Source organism: Cygnus atratus, chromosome 3, assembly GCF_013377495.2.
Source record: "Cygnus atratus isolate AKBS03 ecotype Queensland, Australia chromosome 3, CAtr_DNAZoo_HiC_assembly, whole genome shotgun sequence".
In the NCBI taxonomy this organism is placed as follows: domain Eukaryota; kingdom Metazoa; phylum Chordata; class Aves; order Anseriformes; family Anatidae; genus Cygnus; species Cygnus atratus.
In genome coordinates, this window is record NC_066364.1 from 100,054,895 (window position 1) to 100,067,566 (window position 12,672).

The 12,672-nt window shown below is 34.3% G+C and overlaps 1 protein-coding gene across 3 annotated transcripts in view; it reads right to left on the reverse strand.

Moving 5' to 3' along the window:
• SPATA17 (spermatogenesis associated 17) overlaps window positions 1–12,672 on the reverse strand; it is a 100,260-nt gene that overhangs the window by 42,124 nt on the left and 45,464 nt on the right. The gene's annotated exons all lie outside the window — the stretch shown is intronic.

Sequence of the window (12,672 nt, forward strand, 5' to 3'; positions counted from 1 at the left end):
CAAAAATTAAGATTAAAAAATGTGAATTGTGAATTGAACTAAAAATTTACATTCTTCATTTAATTTTGTTTCATTTTTTTTCAGCACAAAGAAACAATACGCTATTACATCAGTAGTGTGATGTAATATAATAATTACTAATATAAAGCATACATTTCAAATTCTTAGCTAGTAATCTCTGTCATTAACAGTCTGTGAATATCTGGCAAGACAAAATTATATGACAGACTGGTCCTAAAACATTCTGAATGATGATCATTCTACATTCCTAGAAATGTAGGAATTTTATCAGTTGTATATAAACAACACTCAAACATATGTGAGTTTACTGAATAAGTTATGAACAATAAAGTATCCATTCTAGTTAATAATTACTATGTGCTAAACATGAGAATTGGTTTACCAGATTGCACAAAGCAACTAAATTTCCAATAAAACAGATGAGATGCTTAAAAAACATTGGCTAAATAAATAAATAAATAAATATACTGTTTTGCTTTAAGGAAAATTGTATTTTCTGTAACAGTAGACAGTATAACAGACTTTGAAGGTAGATCAGTTTTGTTCAGTTATAATATATCATGTTTTGCATTTATCATATTTCTTTGCTATGAAGCATTGAATAAACATAGAATAAAAAAGACATCAGTCGCTGATTGTTCCTTTAGTTTTCAGGATGTCAACTATAATGGCAGAGATCCATGCTTCAAACAGCAGACAAGCAGGATTGGTGGGGTGACTGCAAAACTGCAGGTCCATCTGTGTGATCTGTAAAATCCAGCTATATTTCAAGGTTTGGTTCTACACCTCTTGCTCTTATTCACCTGAACATCTCATAAACTTGCAGATTCTCCTTATGATTTATTTTTTGTTGAATTTCATCCATTACCTTGTTACAATTTTCTTATCAGTGCAGCACAGTTTTGCTTGTGAACATTCAGTGACATGCAAGTCTTCCATAAGCACAAGTTCCATATGTTGTCTCAGGCTTTTTTGAACTATTGAATGCATTCCCGCTACATATTTGTTATGCAAGTTATCTCATATATAAAATGACACAGTCAAGGTCTTCCAAACAAATTAGATTCCATGCTGGAGATATACAAACCAACCATGGTCATATAGCTCTTCACCCATTAGTCCTACCATGGCCATCGGATCTGTCTATACTATGAATTTTTGCCTTTATTTTGCTGATGACAATAAAATAGAGAAGTAATTGTCTGTGATTACTATCTTTGCACATTTCACTGAATTTCACTGTACTGATACTTTATCTTTCCACCCATTCCTATGTCCTCTGTGTTCAGTTGTTATATCCTGACTAATGTGGAGAGTACCTTCTACATTCTAGCCAAGCCACGTGTCTGCAGAGGGCCCCAGGTAGTGAGAAAGATACTGCTCTTTTACTGTACATCTGCAGCACACATTTTATAGAAAACTACAATATCAATGAAAATACAAATGTTTTCCATGAGAAAAACATCTCCTTGCTCACCACTGAGAATCAGGATGATCTGGAATAAACCATTCTGCCATAAAAACGGCATGCTGAAGTTTCATTCATGGATTTGTTAATCAGTAGGAAATCCTGATCAGGGCTACCTAAAATTTACACAGCTTTTTAAGATGTTTAAAAATAAAATAAAATAAAATAAAATAAAAAGTAAAATCAAATAAATAAAATAAAATAATAAAATAATAAAATAATAAAATAAAAATGCTGAAAAGCAAATTGTTTAGGAAAATTTAACAGAAGAAAATTTAGATTTCTTCAGTCACATAGCACAAGATTGTTTCTTGTTTGTTTCCACAAAGAATAAAAATACAACATCTTAAATATTTCAAACATTTTTCCTCTAAAGAAATACAGGCAAGAATAACTTTAAAGTAATGTTTATCTGGGCTCTGAGAAATGGCACGACTTCTATCATTCACATTTAGAGAAGTATTAACGGACCTATGAGTATAATGGCTTTCTGGAATGGCATTTCATAATCTATGTTGAGATATTATGTACGTTCTTGACATTTCTTTGTTTAAACATTTGGCAGTAGAGAAATATGTATTCAGAGTTCAAACACTGAAATGCAGTGCACAAATAGGATTGGCTTTCAGCACTTCTAATGACACCAAAATTAGCCATAATAGCTTTGGGAACCCACTGAATCAATGTCATTTGGATTATTATTTCTGAAGAGGTGCCTGAACAAAGAGTCATCTTGTGTTGTTCTTTTTTTCATATATTATCAGGTTAAACATACATAAATAGTGTATCAACTATGAAAACAGATTTGCAGTTTTAGTGAGGCACATTAGTGAGGGCAGCTAGACACTTTGCAAGATGTTGCTTCTACAGTTGAAGCTCTTTGTGAGATCTGGGTCAAAATCAATTACGAAGTGCATTTTAACTAACGATTTTTCAAGCAATCCTGTTAATTACTTTACATTTTAATTATATATGTTCAAGTATTCAAACAGACAGATAGCAGAGCAATCAGCAGAGTTCATATCTAGACAGATAAAATTAATACTCATTTACTCTAAAATCCCCAAGGTTTGTGTCTAGGTTTTAAGCCTAGATTTAAAATTGGCAAAGTTTGGTAGCAGAGACAAGGGGATGAGTTTGGTTTTACTTTCTAGTTCAGACCAATCTCTGGCAAAATTCATTCACTTTAAAATATCTCTGCAAATCAGAGTCTTATTTTTGTGACTTCTTGCTTATGTGTTGTGTGCTGACGGATGTGCTATTCATTCTACCCTTTGCAGGAAGATAGCAGTGTGCAGAAATCTTAAGAATCTGGAGGATCAAAGCCTTTGATACTTAATAGTTTTTCATATCTTCTTGCGACCAGTACAATATATTAAAAGCATTATTTCACGTTTTCACTGCTTTAATGCAATATCCTCTCAACTACAAAACCATTGTAGTTAATACTGCTTTTTCAGTGGTAGAAAAGTATCTGTCTTGAGATACTACTCCATACTTTGGAATCAGAGTATGAGGTAGATTTTGATTTTCTTCACTTTTAGTCCATACAAAAATATGCTACCCTCCCAAATATTATGACAGGTTACAAAAAGTACCTCTTCTGTAGTGAGTATGACACATTTTTCTGTACCCATGTTCTTCACAACTAAGAAGGTCCTCTGTCAAAGCCAGCTTTCTGAGACTCCATTTCCAGGAACGTTTTTCTGAAGTGACAAACACTATGGGGAAATCTGTGCTACTGTTAAAAAACCTGCAACTGAGTTATTTGCAGTACTGTCATGCTGACTTCCAACTCAATAAGACCAAAGAAATCTCAGGAGGGGACTCTGCTAATAGCTTCTTACTGACCTCCTTACATCAGGCTCTTCTGCTGAATGGTGGCCCAATGGTGAATATGGCAAATGAGGTGTGAAAGCACAGATTTTTGTATTTTTTTCCTTTTTTTTTTTTTTTTTATAAGGCTGTGGTTCTGATTCGTCGGGGGAAAAAAGAGAGAGAGAGACAGAGAGAGAGAAAGAGAAATGAGTTATACAACAGATATATATTTCCCCTAGAATTCTCTGCCTCAGACCTTCCATCATGGAAACCCAAGCATGACCTGGAATATTAATTGTGTCAGGTCAAGCATACTGGCAAATGTATCATTTGTTACCCAGTCATCCTTAGCATTACATTAATATTTTGAATCATTTTGCATTTCTAACACTCTATCATTTAGTTTTCTCTCAATCATTTTCTTATTTTTATAATTAATGGTGGCATATAAAGAAAAAAATCAGAAAATAGATATTAATTTAATGAAGGAAGGAAAAGGAATCAAGGAAAAATGTGTGGGTGTGTGTGTTTTAAATATTCTGTATCTCTTCCACCTCTTATCCTAATCTTAGTCTATGCTGTAGCATATGCATTTTTGTCTTTTCCTGTTTATCATTTCCATAAGCAGAGAAAAATTTAACTGTTACTTAACAGCTACTGTTCTGAAAATAATCACACCTGCAAAATTAAAAATCAATGACGTTGAGCTGAAGAGTAAATGTAAGCATGAAGTTAACAGAAAATGTATCCTCCCTCATGTATTTTAAATATATTTTACTGTAATTCAACTATTCAACTAAACTATAATAAAGGTATGCTCTGTTTTAATTATTTTTCCATATCAACTCTGAAAGTATGAAATAATCAACATATGTCATGAATATGTCATGAATATAAATGTTTCTTTTAGCATTCATTTATTTCTGAAAAAAAAAATACCTTTGAGGGAGGAAGCCTTTTCAAGCAACTGCCACAGTAAGAATCTAAATAAGGTTCTACTTTCTCAGTCTGCTCTTTTAATAAGGAGTTAAATGACTCCTTCTTCAAAATGTGTATAAGGAGACAGAAAATACTTCAACAAAATAAGGAATTAACTTTAAAATCCTTTTTTCTCCAATATATTTTGTATTAAAAAAAATAATAATAATAATCTAAGCAAGCTGAGAGAAGAGGTAAGAGATCTTTAAAAGCCATAAAAGTAAAAGCATGAAGGAGAGCTGTGAATGAAATATTTGCTAGAGAAGGGATTGCTGAATCAACACTGACCAATGCACTTCATCATAATTATCAGGACATACTACTGCCAGGGGATTTATAAAAATCCCACTCAGCAAATAATTGCCCTGCTGTTAGGAGATAGTCGGGAGTGTTAACACACTGTCACAGTCCAGCGTTTAGTAAGATATTCAACATTCAATTACTCTTGCTGAGAACTAAAAGGAAACTTGATCATTTCTCAGCTACTGCAGTTATGCTTCCACATGAATTCCAGAGAACAATCTTGTTAATCCCCAGATATAGTTTCTCTAGGAGGTAAAAGAAATACCTCAAAACATTAATGATTCACAAGGAAAAAAAAATGTTTAAATGATGCTGCAGCAACATCTGTAAGAAAATGAATTTAAAACTTCTAAATAACTAGTTTATTACAGGCTGTCAAAATTTTCCTTAAATTAAGAAAATAAAGGGATAACATCTTTAATATAAAATGTACTGGGGAAATAGTCATCTATTAAAATTCTGTAAATAATATCCTAGTAGCAAGTATAATAAAATGATGTCCACTAAATCAAATCTGAAACATCAAAATATTTAAACCACGTGACAGTGTCTTCTCCTAGGAATAATCTGTGACTTTGTGATTAATATGGACATACTTTTATATGAGAATTAATAGATATAGCATAAGCATTATTCAGATATTGGAAAAAAGTCCCTGTTCTGGTTCAACATTCCAATTCAAAAGAAAATATCCTTACTATGGCTAACAATAGAAAAAAATGTCACCCATCCAGTAAAATATACAAATGCCAGTTTAGTGCTCACTGACCTAATGCTAGTCCTTGGGCCTGATCCTGTAACCCTTATAAAATCATACTCAGGAATTGTATCTAAATAAGAATTGGAGGACCTTACCTGTTATTATAGGTAAGGTATTTTAGTTTTGTTTGAGATAGAGTTTTATGTAAAGACTGAAGAATTCATAAATGAGTGATGAGTACTGTATATTCTTTCAAGTGGGATTAATTACCTGTCTTCTGCCTAATATATATTCTGTTTAAACAGAGTAATAGAAGCATTAATTATTGTTATTCTGCTTTCAGATTTTAAAGCTTAGTTCAGTCCTCTTCATCTGTGAAATGTTTTCTTGATATCAAAATAATAGTACAATCACATTTTAAATGCACATTTGTAAGTAAAACAGGCTGCAATTCTATGGACTATACAAAGAGGTGTCAAGGAAACATTCAAGTCCCTTGTCCTGGCCACAGATCATAAAATCAACCTCTAAACCTGCTGACACTAAGCTCTGTTGCAGGAAGCAGAACTGGAATTGAGTCTCCAAATAGGTAAGAACTGCTTGGGTTTCGGCAACAAGATAAAAGATAAACAAACTCTTAGCTTAATGCATGGATCACTGTGTCACGATATCCAAAACACGGCAGCCAAACAAATGCTGAGGCATTCCAAAAATGTATTCATCTTTCACTGATTGACTCTATGACCAAGGCTTGTTCCATCAAACCTAATTCTTATGCAGGCTCTTGATGACTTGACTAGATCAGGAATAATAATTTGAATGAGTGAGTGATGGCATGGGAAACAATACTCATGATGAAGATACAAAACAGAGACATTCAAAGTTTTTTTATTGACTTCTCATGTGACTTCTAACTGATTTCAAACAAGCAATTTTAACTTACTTAATGACTTTATTTTAGAAATAGGAATGGGAAATTCCATTAGTGTTATCATTTGTTCTATAAGTGCTAGAGTGAATATAGGATCACGTACAAATTCTAGGAACCTCTAGAATCAAGCTGCTTCTGCAACTACCCTCTGTAAATGGAAGTTGAAGAATAATCTCTGAAAGTAGTTTCATTCTTCTGTGTCTCAATAACTGCATGTGAAAACACAGTCTATATTTCCTTACTGCACAGGAATATTTTGAGGCTAAAATTATTTACACTCATGAGAAGTTTCAAAGAACCTTGACACACTTATGTAAATGTGACATTATTTATGTCTTTAAAATTAAACTTTCATCAATTGTCATTGTGAGAATGCAAAAGATTAGCTTTATGAGAAAAAAAATCACCTTGAAAATCACTGCTTTTCTTACTGGATAGAGAAAAATTCTTGTAATTATACCATTTTGAATTTGAATCTTTGAATTTGGAACACTAGAGGTTACCTAGGGCAATTATATCAAAAGACTGGAGAACCTCTACTTGATAGATAGAAATAGAAATCGTGGAAATTTACTCTGTTTAACAAAAAAAAAAAAAAAAAAAAAAAAAAGCAAGTGAATTCATTCACTTCTCAAAAACAAACAAACAAAAAACACACAACCAAATGATGTAATGTTTAATTGATTTTCATTGTTCCTTATGTCTGTTGCATTGTGTTTACACGTGAATCTTCCCTTACTGATACAGGTTTATTCTGACAGATTTAGTAAACAAATTGCTGCAGTAAACCTATAGGATCAGACAATTATTAAAACCTCAAAAAGTGGCAGTATGTTTAATAAAGCACTCTTCAATGAGACCAATAAATGATGAAGTGAAGGGAGGTTTAATGAATGGTCCTAGTATTGTAAACAGGAAAGAACAAAGAAGAGGGAACCAAGCCATGTTAGTTAGATTAGTACAGTCAGAAATGAGTAGAAATGAGTGATGTGATAACAAAACAAACAAAGAGATCAACATTTTCTTAAAAGACTGTTGAAACAGAAAAACTGGAAGCAAAGAAAACATAAAATAAAGGTAAGAAAACAAACAATATATGAGGGAAGATATACAGTTCTCATGATGCCAATTGCAGGATAAATGCATTTCCCAAATTAACACTATATATTAGATACTAAAAAAGCATTGAATATTGAATTGAATATTGAAACAGTGCAAGTTAATGAAAGAACTTTACTATCATACTGTTCACTTGCCTAAGAAATGAAAAACAACAGAATTGGTGTGTACATCACTCATCTTGAAGCCTCATTAAAGCAAGGATACCATCAGTACCACTTACCAATGAGAAGGTTTGCTGTTGAGAAATGTACGGCATTTTATCTTCATGACTTCTCCCATGCCATCCTTAACTTCTCTCTACTTATGCACTCATCTCTTATTTAGCATCTACTTCTTCTGCTATTATAGGTTCAAAAGTTACCTCAGGAAGACCGCACTTCACATCAAACTTGTATACAGACCAGTTGGACAACTACACATCATGCAACAGTATCCCACTAACTAATAATCGGGAACATCAGTGGAGCTCCAGTCTGTGCAAGTGTGAGCGAATGTGGCTATGTGTGTGAGCTATTTAGTTCATATTTGTACTGTTGTAATTTCCCTGCAATACGGATTCTTTCTTAAATGTTTGTACCACAACATACACAAAGCCCCCATTCAATATATAACTCCCTCATCATTTTTCTGACCCTGCAGCAATCCAACCCTTTTGCCACCTCAATTGACAGTAAAAACACAAAATGTGGTCATGTTTTTTCTAAGTTCTCAGCGTGTACACTTTTGATAGAACACACAGCTTGTCCTTTAAACTCTGCCATTAATCCTACCCACAGGAGTAGGGCAAGAATTTTGTTGCCCAGAAAAAACACAGAAACACAGATTATGCAATTCAGATGCTGAAAAAGACAGTTTATGTAGAGGGACCTTCTAGCTAGTGGATTTTTAAATCACTAATTCTGAATACAGAGATCTCTAACACATGCTTAGTATGAGTGACATGCCTTGTAACAAGCTATTTAACAGCAGCTCTGGGAAATATCACCATACCTACATGGAAAAACCTTTATACAACTCAGGCTGTAGGTCTTTGCATGGGATCAATAACAAAAAAAGAACTCCAACTTTACATCCTATTGTGTATTAAGTTCTTTCTAACAACAGATAATTTTCCAGTGTAAAATCTTTCTCATTTCTTTGGACAGTAAATTACAGCCAAATTTTCTTGCTGGTATTAGAGTAGAAGGTATCTAAAATGATTTTATAATAAGCAGCCTCAAGGAAAAATAGAGAATGTAGTGCTGTTGCAGAACATGGCTAAAATGATTAAATTTGTTCTATTTTTAAGTTCTTTCACTCACTATCTCTACAAAATAGAATGAGAATGTCTTTTTTTTTTTTTTTTTTTTTACTGGGGAGTGTGTGAAAGGGAGAAATTGGAAACACTTTCACTTAGCACTTGTACTAAAATAAGACTTTTGAGAAGAGTGAATGGGAAGGACCCAGTTTTAGGGAGTGGTGGAAACTGCTATTTTCAAATACTTTTCACTGATACTCAGGAGAAATACATCTGGAATGGTGCATAGCCATCTAATTCTTATAGTAGGTAGGTCACTGGATTTGTTGAACCTCAGTTGGTTCACATGGGCCCACTTCTCAGGCTTGTCCAGGTCTGTTTGGATGCCATCCCTTCCTTCAGTTGTATAAATTGCACCACTCAGCTTGGTGTCATCTGTAAACTTGCTGATGGTGCACTCAGTCTCATTGTCTATGTCACTGATAAGGATAATGAACAGCACCAATTCCAAGACAGACCCCTGAGGAGCACCACTTGTCACCAGCCTCCAGCTGGACATAGAGCCATTGACCACCACTGTCTGGGTGCAACCTTCAAGCCAGTTCCTTATCCAATGAATGGTCCACTCTTCAAGTCCATATCTCTCCAATTTTGTTCCAAGTATTCCTAGAATGAGTAATCCCAAAGGGCAAGAGCTGGGCTCAAAGTCTAAGTGAACTAAACATTTCTGAGTGTGCATACAAATAATTTTTTGAGTTCAGAATCAGTGGGAGTAACCCTCTAGATATAAATATTTCTTTGTTCAGGTACAATGCCTTCCAGAAAAAACAGCTCAGTTACTGGCCACTTCTAGTCTACCCTACGTTGTCCTTTTTTTGACAGGAACATTAAACAGCATTAACTGATATTCTTTACAAGCAAACTGAGATTGTAGGTGTGTATAGTGTCCCTTGAGGCACAAGAGTTGAATTATTTTCCTACAGTGATATCTGTGAATAGAGTGATACATCTGGTTTCCAAGATGGAAGTGAATATACAAAGAAGGCTTGCTGATCAAACATACCTGTCAGAAATACTGTAAGAAGGATTTAATGTACATTGAAAATCCTCTGGAAAGAATATTTTATAAAAACAGAACACTGTAGCATAAAGTGCTTTATATACTAATGCCATTAAAATGTAGCTGCAAGTCTGCCTGAAAGCTAGGAAAGCTCACTCTTTCCTCTTTAATTTAAATGGGATTTTTTATGGTGCAAGCTTTGGAAAGTAGTGAGAAACACCTGACTTCTTGGCAGAGAAGTGATGAGTGATTAAACATCCACGGATAGGTGGGGACATTCAGTGATTGGGGCACCTACATTAAAAAAAAATTAACCATTTTAGTTCATCTTCAGGAAGTATTAGTACTTATAATGAATGATAATTTAATCCCCTGAATGTTTTAGAGACAGGATAATAAAATTACAACAGTAAAGAGGGAGGAAATAAAATGTAAAAGGTAAGAGCTAATTCATTCTTCATGCTAGCTCAGTCCTTGGCCTTTCCTGAACAGACACTGCCAATAGTAACAAATTATGTATAATCATTTTGTGATGTGGACTGTTCACTCGGGACTAAACTCAAATGACCAAACTTGCAGCCTTGTCTCTTAAACTGTGCATCTGAAGATCAAAGGCCAGTGCTTTATCCACTGAATCCTCACCTTTATAAGAATAAAACTGCCAGGTGTCCAGAGACAGAGTTGGTGTCAAACAGTGTCATTTTAGACCAATTGTTTTTCAAGTTCTTACAGGACAGTGCATTATGTTAGAAGCATTTTAATTAGTTGTGCCTTCTAAATATTCATTACTCTGCCCCAGGAAGAATTTTGTGGCTTTCATTTTTCCTCACTTAGCGCATTTACACATAATATAAGTGCAGTAATTTCAATAGAACGAACTCCTGATTTCCAGTACTTTAAAAAGGGGACACATATACTCAGTGTAATGTTAATGAATTGCAACCTCTGTTGGCAGGAAAAATGTAATTAATAGAAACAATACAGTTATAAAATTTATGATAACTTAGCATTGAATTGAATTTAAATACAGAGTTAAAAATATTTTTACTATATGAATTGACAAACAGGAAATAAAGACTGATGCAATTGATAAAAGTTATATAATTTTGAGTTCTACATTAACTACAGAAAATCAAAACAAAAGTTCTGAAAAAAAAAAAAGCTGAAATGTAACTTCGTAGCATATTTTTGCTTTATACACAAAAAAGCTCTAATCCAAACTCCATGGAAGTCTGATAAATGACTCCCATTATCTCAAAGTGGAATTGCTTATGGAACACGAGTGTTACTCAGAGTAGGAGCAGCAAACTCCTGGAAAGTATTATCTCAGTCCAGACTAGTTCTATTAAAAATACTTATTTATTTTACAGCATCAGCTGCTATATCACTACAAGTCATCTTTTTCAGTGTATGAGGACAATGGGGATAAATATGCAGCAAATACCAGCCACATTTCTAAGCACATTAGCCTTGACTCAACAGAAAGATAACGAGACACTCCAGCAGGCACTGAGAACTGGAGGAAATACTACAGTCCAAAAAGATAACACATTTTTTACTGGCACCTATTGAAGAAATGCAATAGATACATATATTTTTTTAATCTTTAAAACAGTAAAGACCTACTATTACACATGGACTTTATTTTTCTCTTGCAGCTCTAAATGACCAAGTTGCTTATGACCAGTATCTGTTCATAAACTGCCAAATGATATCAGAGAAAATTACCAACCCTACTAAAGAGGGAGGAGAGTGATGGACTTTATTGTTGCTTGGAGTGGAAGAGGAAATCAGCAGACACTCATGAAATGGTGGAGAAAGAATAAGGCACTTTGCAATTGCATATTTCCCTATGACAGAATACCAGAGACAGTATATGCTGTGAAATCAGCATGCTGCAAAACAATACTGCAATGAGAATGAGTCAACTTGGTCTTCAAAGGAAGCACAATCCAAGGGCTAGTGTTATGGGCTTACGTTCTTTCTGTTGAAGTTACTCCTTCTCTGAGAATCCTCAGGAGAGAAAGGAACTGGAGCAATACAGAGGTAAAAGCTCTGTAAAATCTCCTTTAATAATCCATAAATGGAAAGCTCTACAACAAACGTCCTTCAACTACAGAAAATGGGAGAGTGTTCTTGGCTTGTCATTATATTGTTCCAATGCCTCATTTTATCACTTTTCCCTAGGCACATGCTGCTGGCCTCTGTCAAAGATAGGATGCTGGGCCAGGAGATTCTTCAGTTTGACTCAGATGAGTCTTCAAATTGATCAGGGTCCAAGAGAAAGAAGATTCTGCTATATATAAGTCAAGAGTCTGGGTAGGCATACACACACAACTGCACAATTCATGTTTTTCAATGTCTCAATACTTAATGCATTCAGAGAGAAGATCCCACATTATGGAGGACTAATATTAGCTCATCTAATCTCAGCAGGTTTTATCACAGAACGTGAAATCCAGTTTTGGAAACAAGTCCACCAGCCAGAGCAATGGTAAGCTGAAATGATATGTATAACGCCACGTTCTTAATAATGTCAAAGCAGGTTTTGCAACTGTGTGACAAAGGCTTCAAGCTTTTGTAGACATTATATGACAAAGAACTTTTGCATTCTGGACTAGTTTTACGTTCATTTTTCTCTTAAAAAAGGTAAGATCTTAGATTCTTGTTTAAGAATTTTTGGAAAACTATAACAGAATACATTTATCTGATTAGAAGCGCAGAGGAAAGTTGGAGAGAAGAGAATTAAATTCTCTTTTATTTCACCCAGTACATTTGCCTGTATAGAAAAAACTAAAGAGTAAAGAGAAAAGATATTTTGCACCTCTAATTCTAATATTTTTCTCAGTGACAGAAGGAACGATAATAGCGAAAGGTTTTTTTAAGCTGTGAGGCTCAGAAGGCTGTTTCCACAGAGTCTTTTCCCAATCTCAGTGACTTAAAAAGACACACATCACTCTGCTCCTTCCACCACTTCTCCTGCTCTGGCTGCTTCCACTTACCACTGCCTTCTCCTCACCACAACACTATGGAC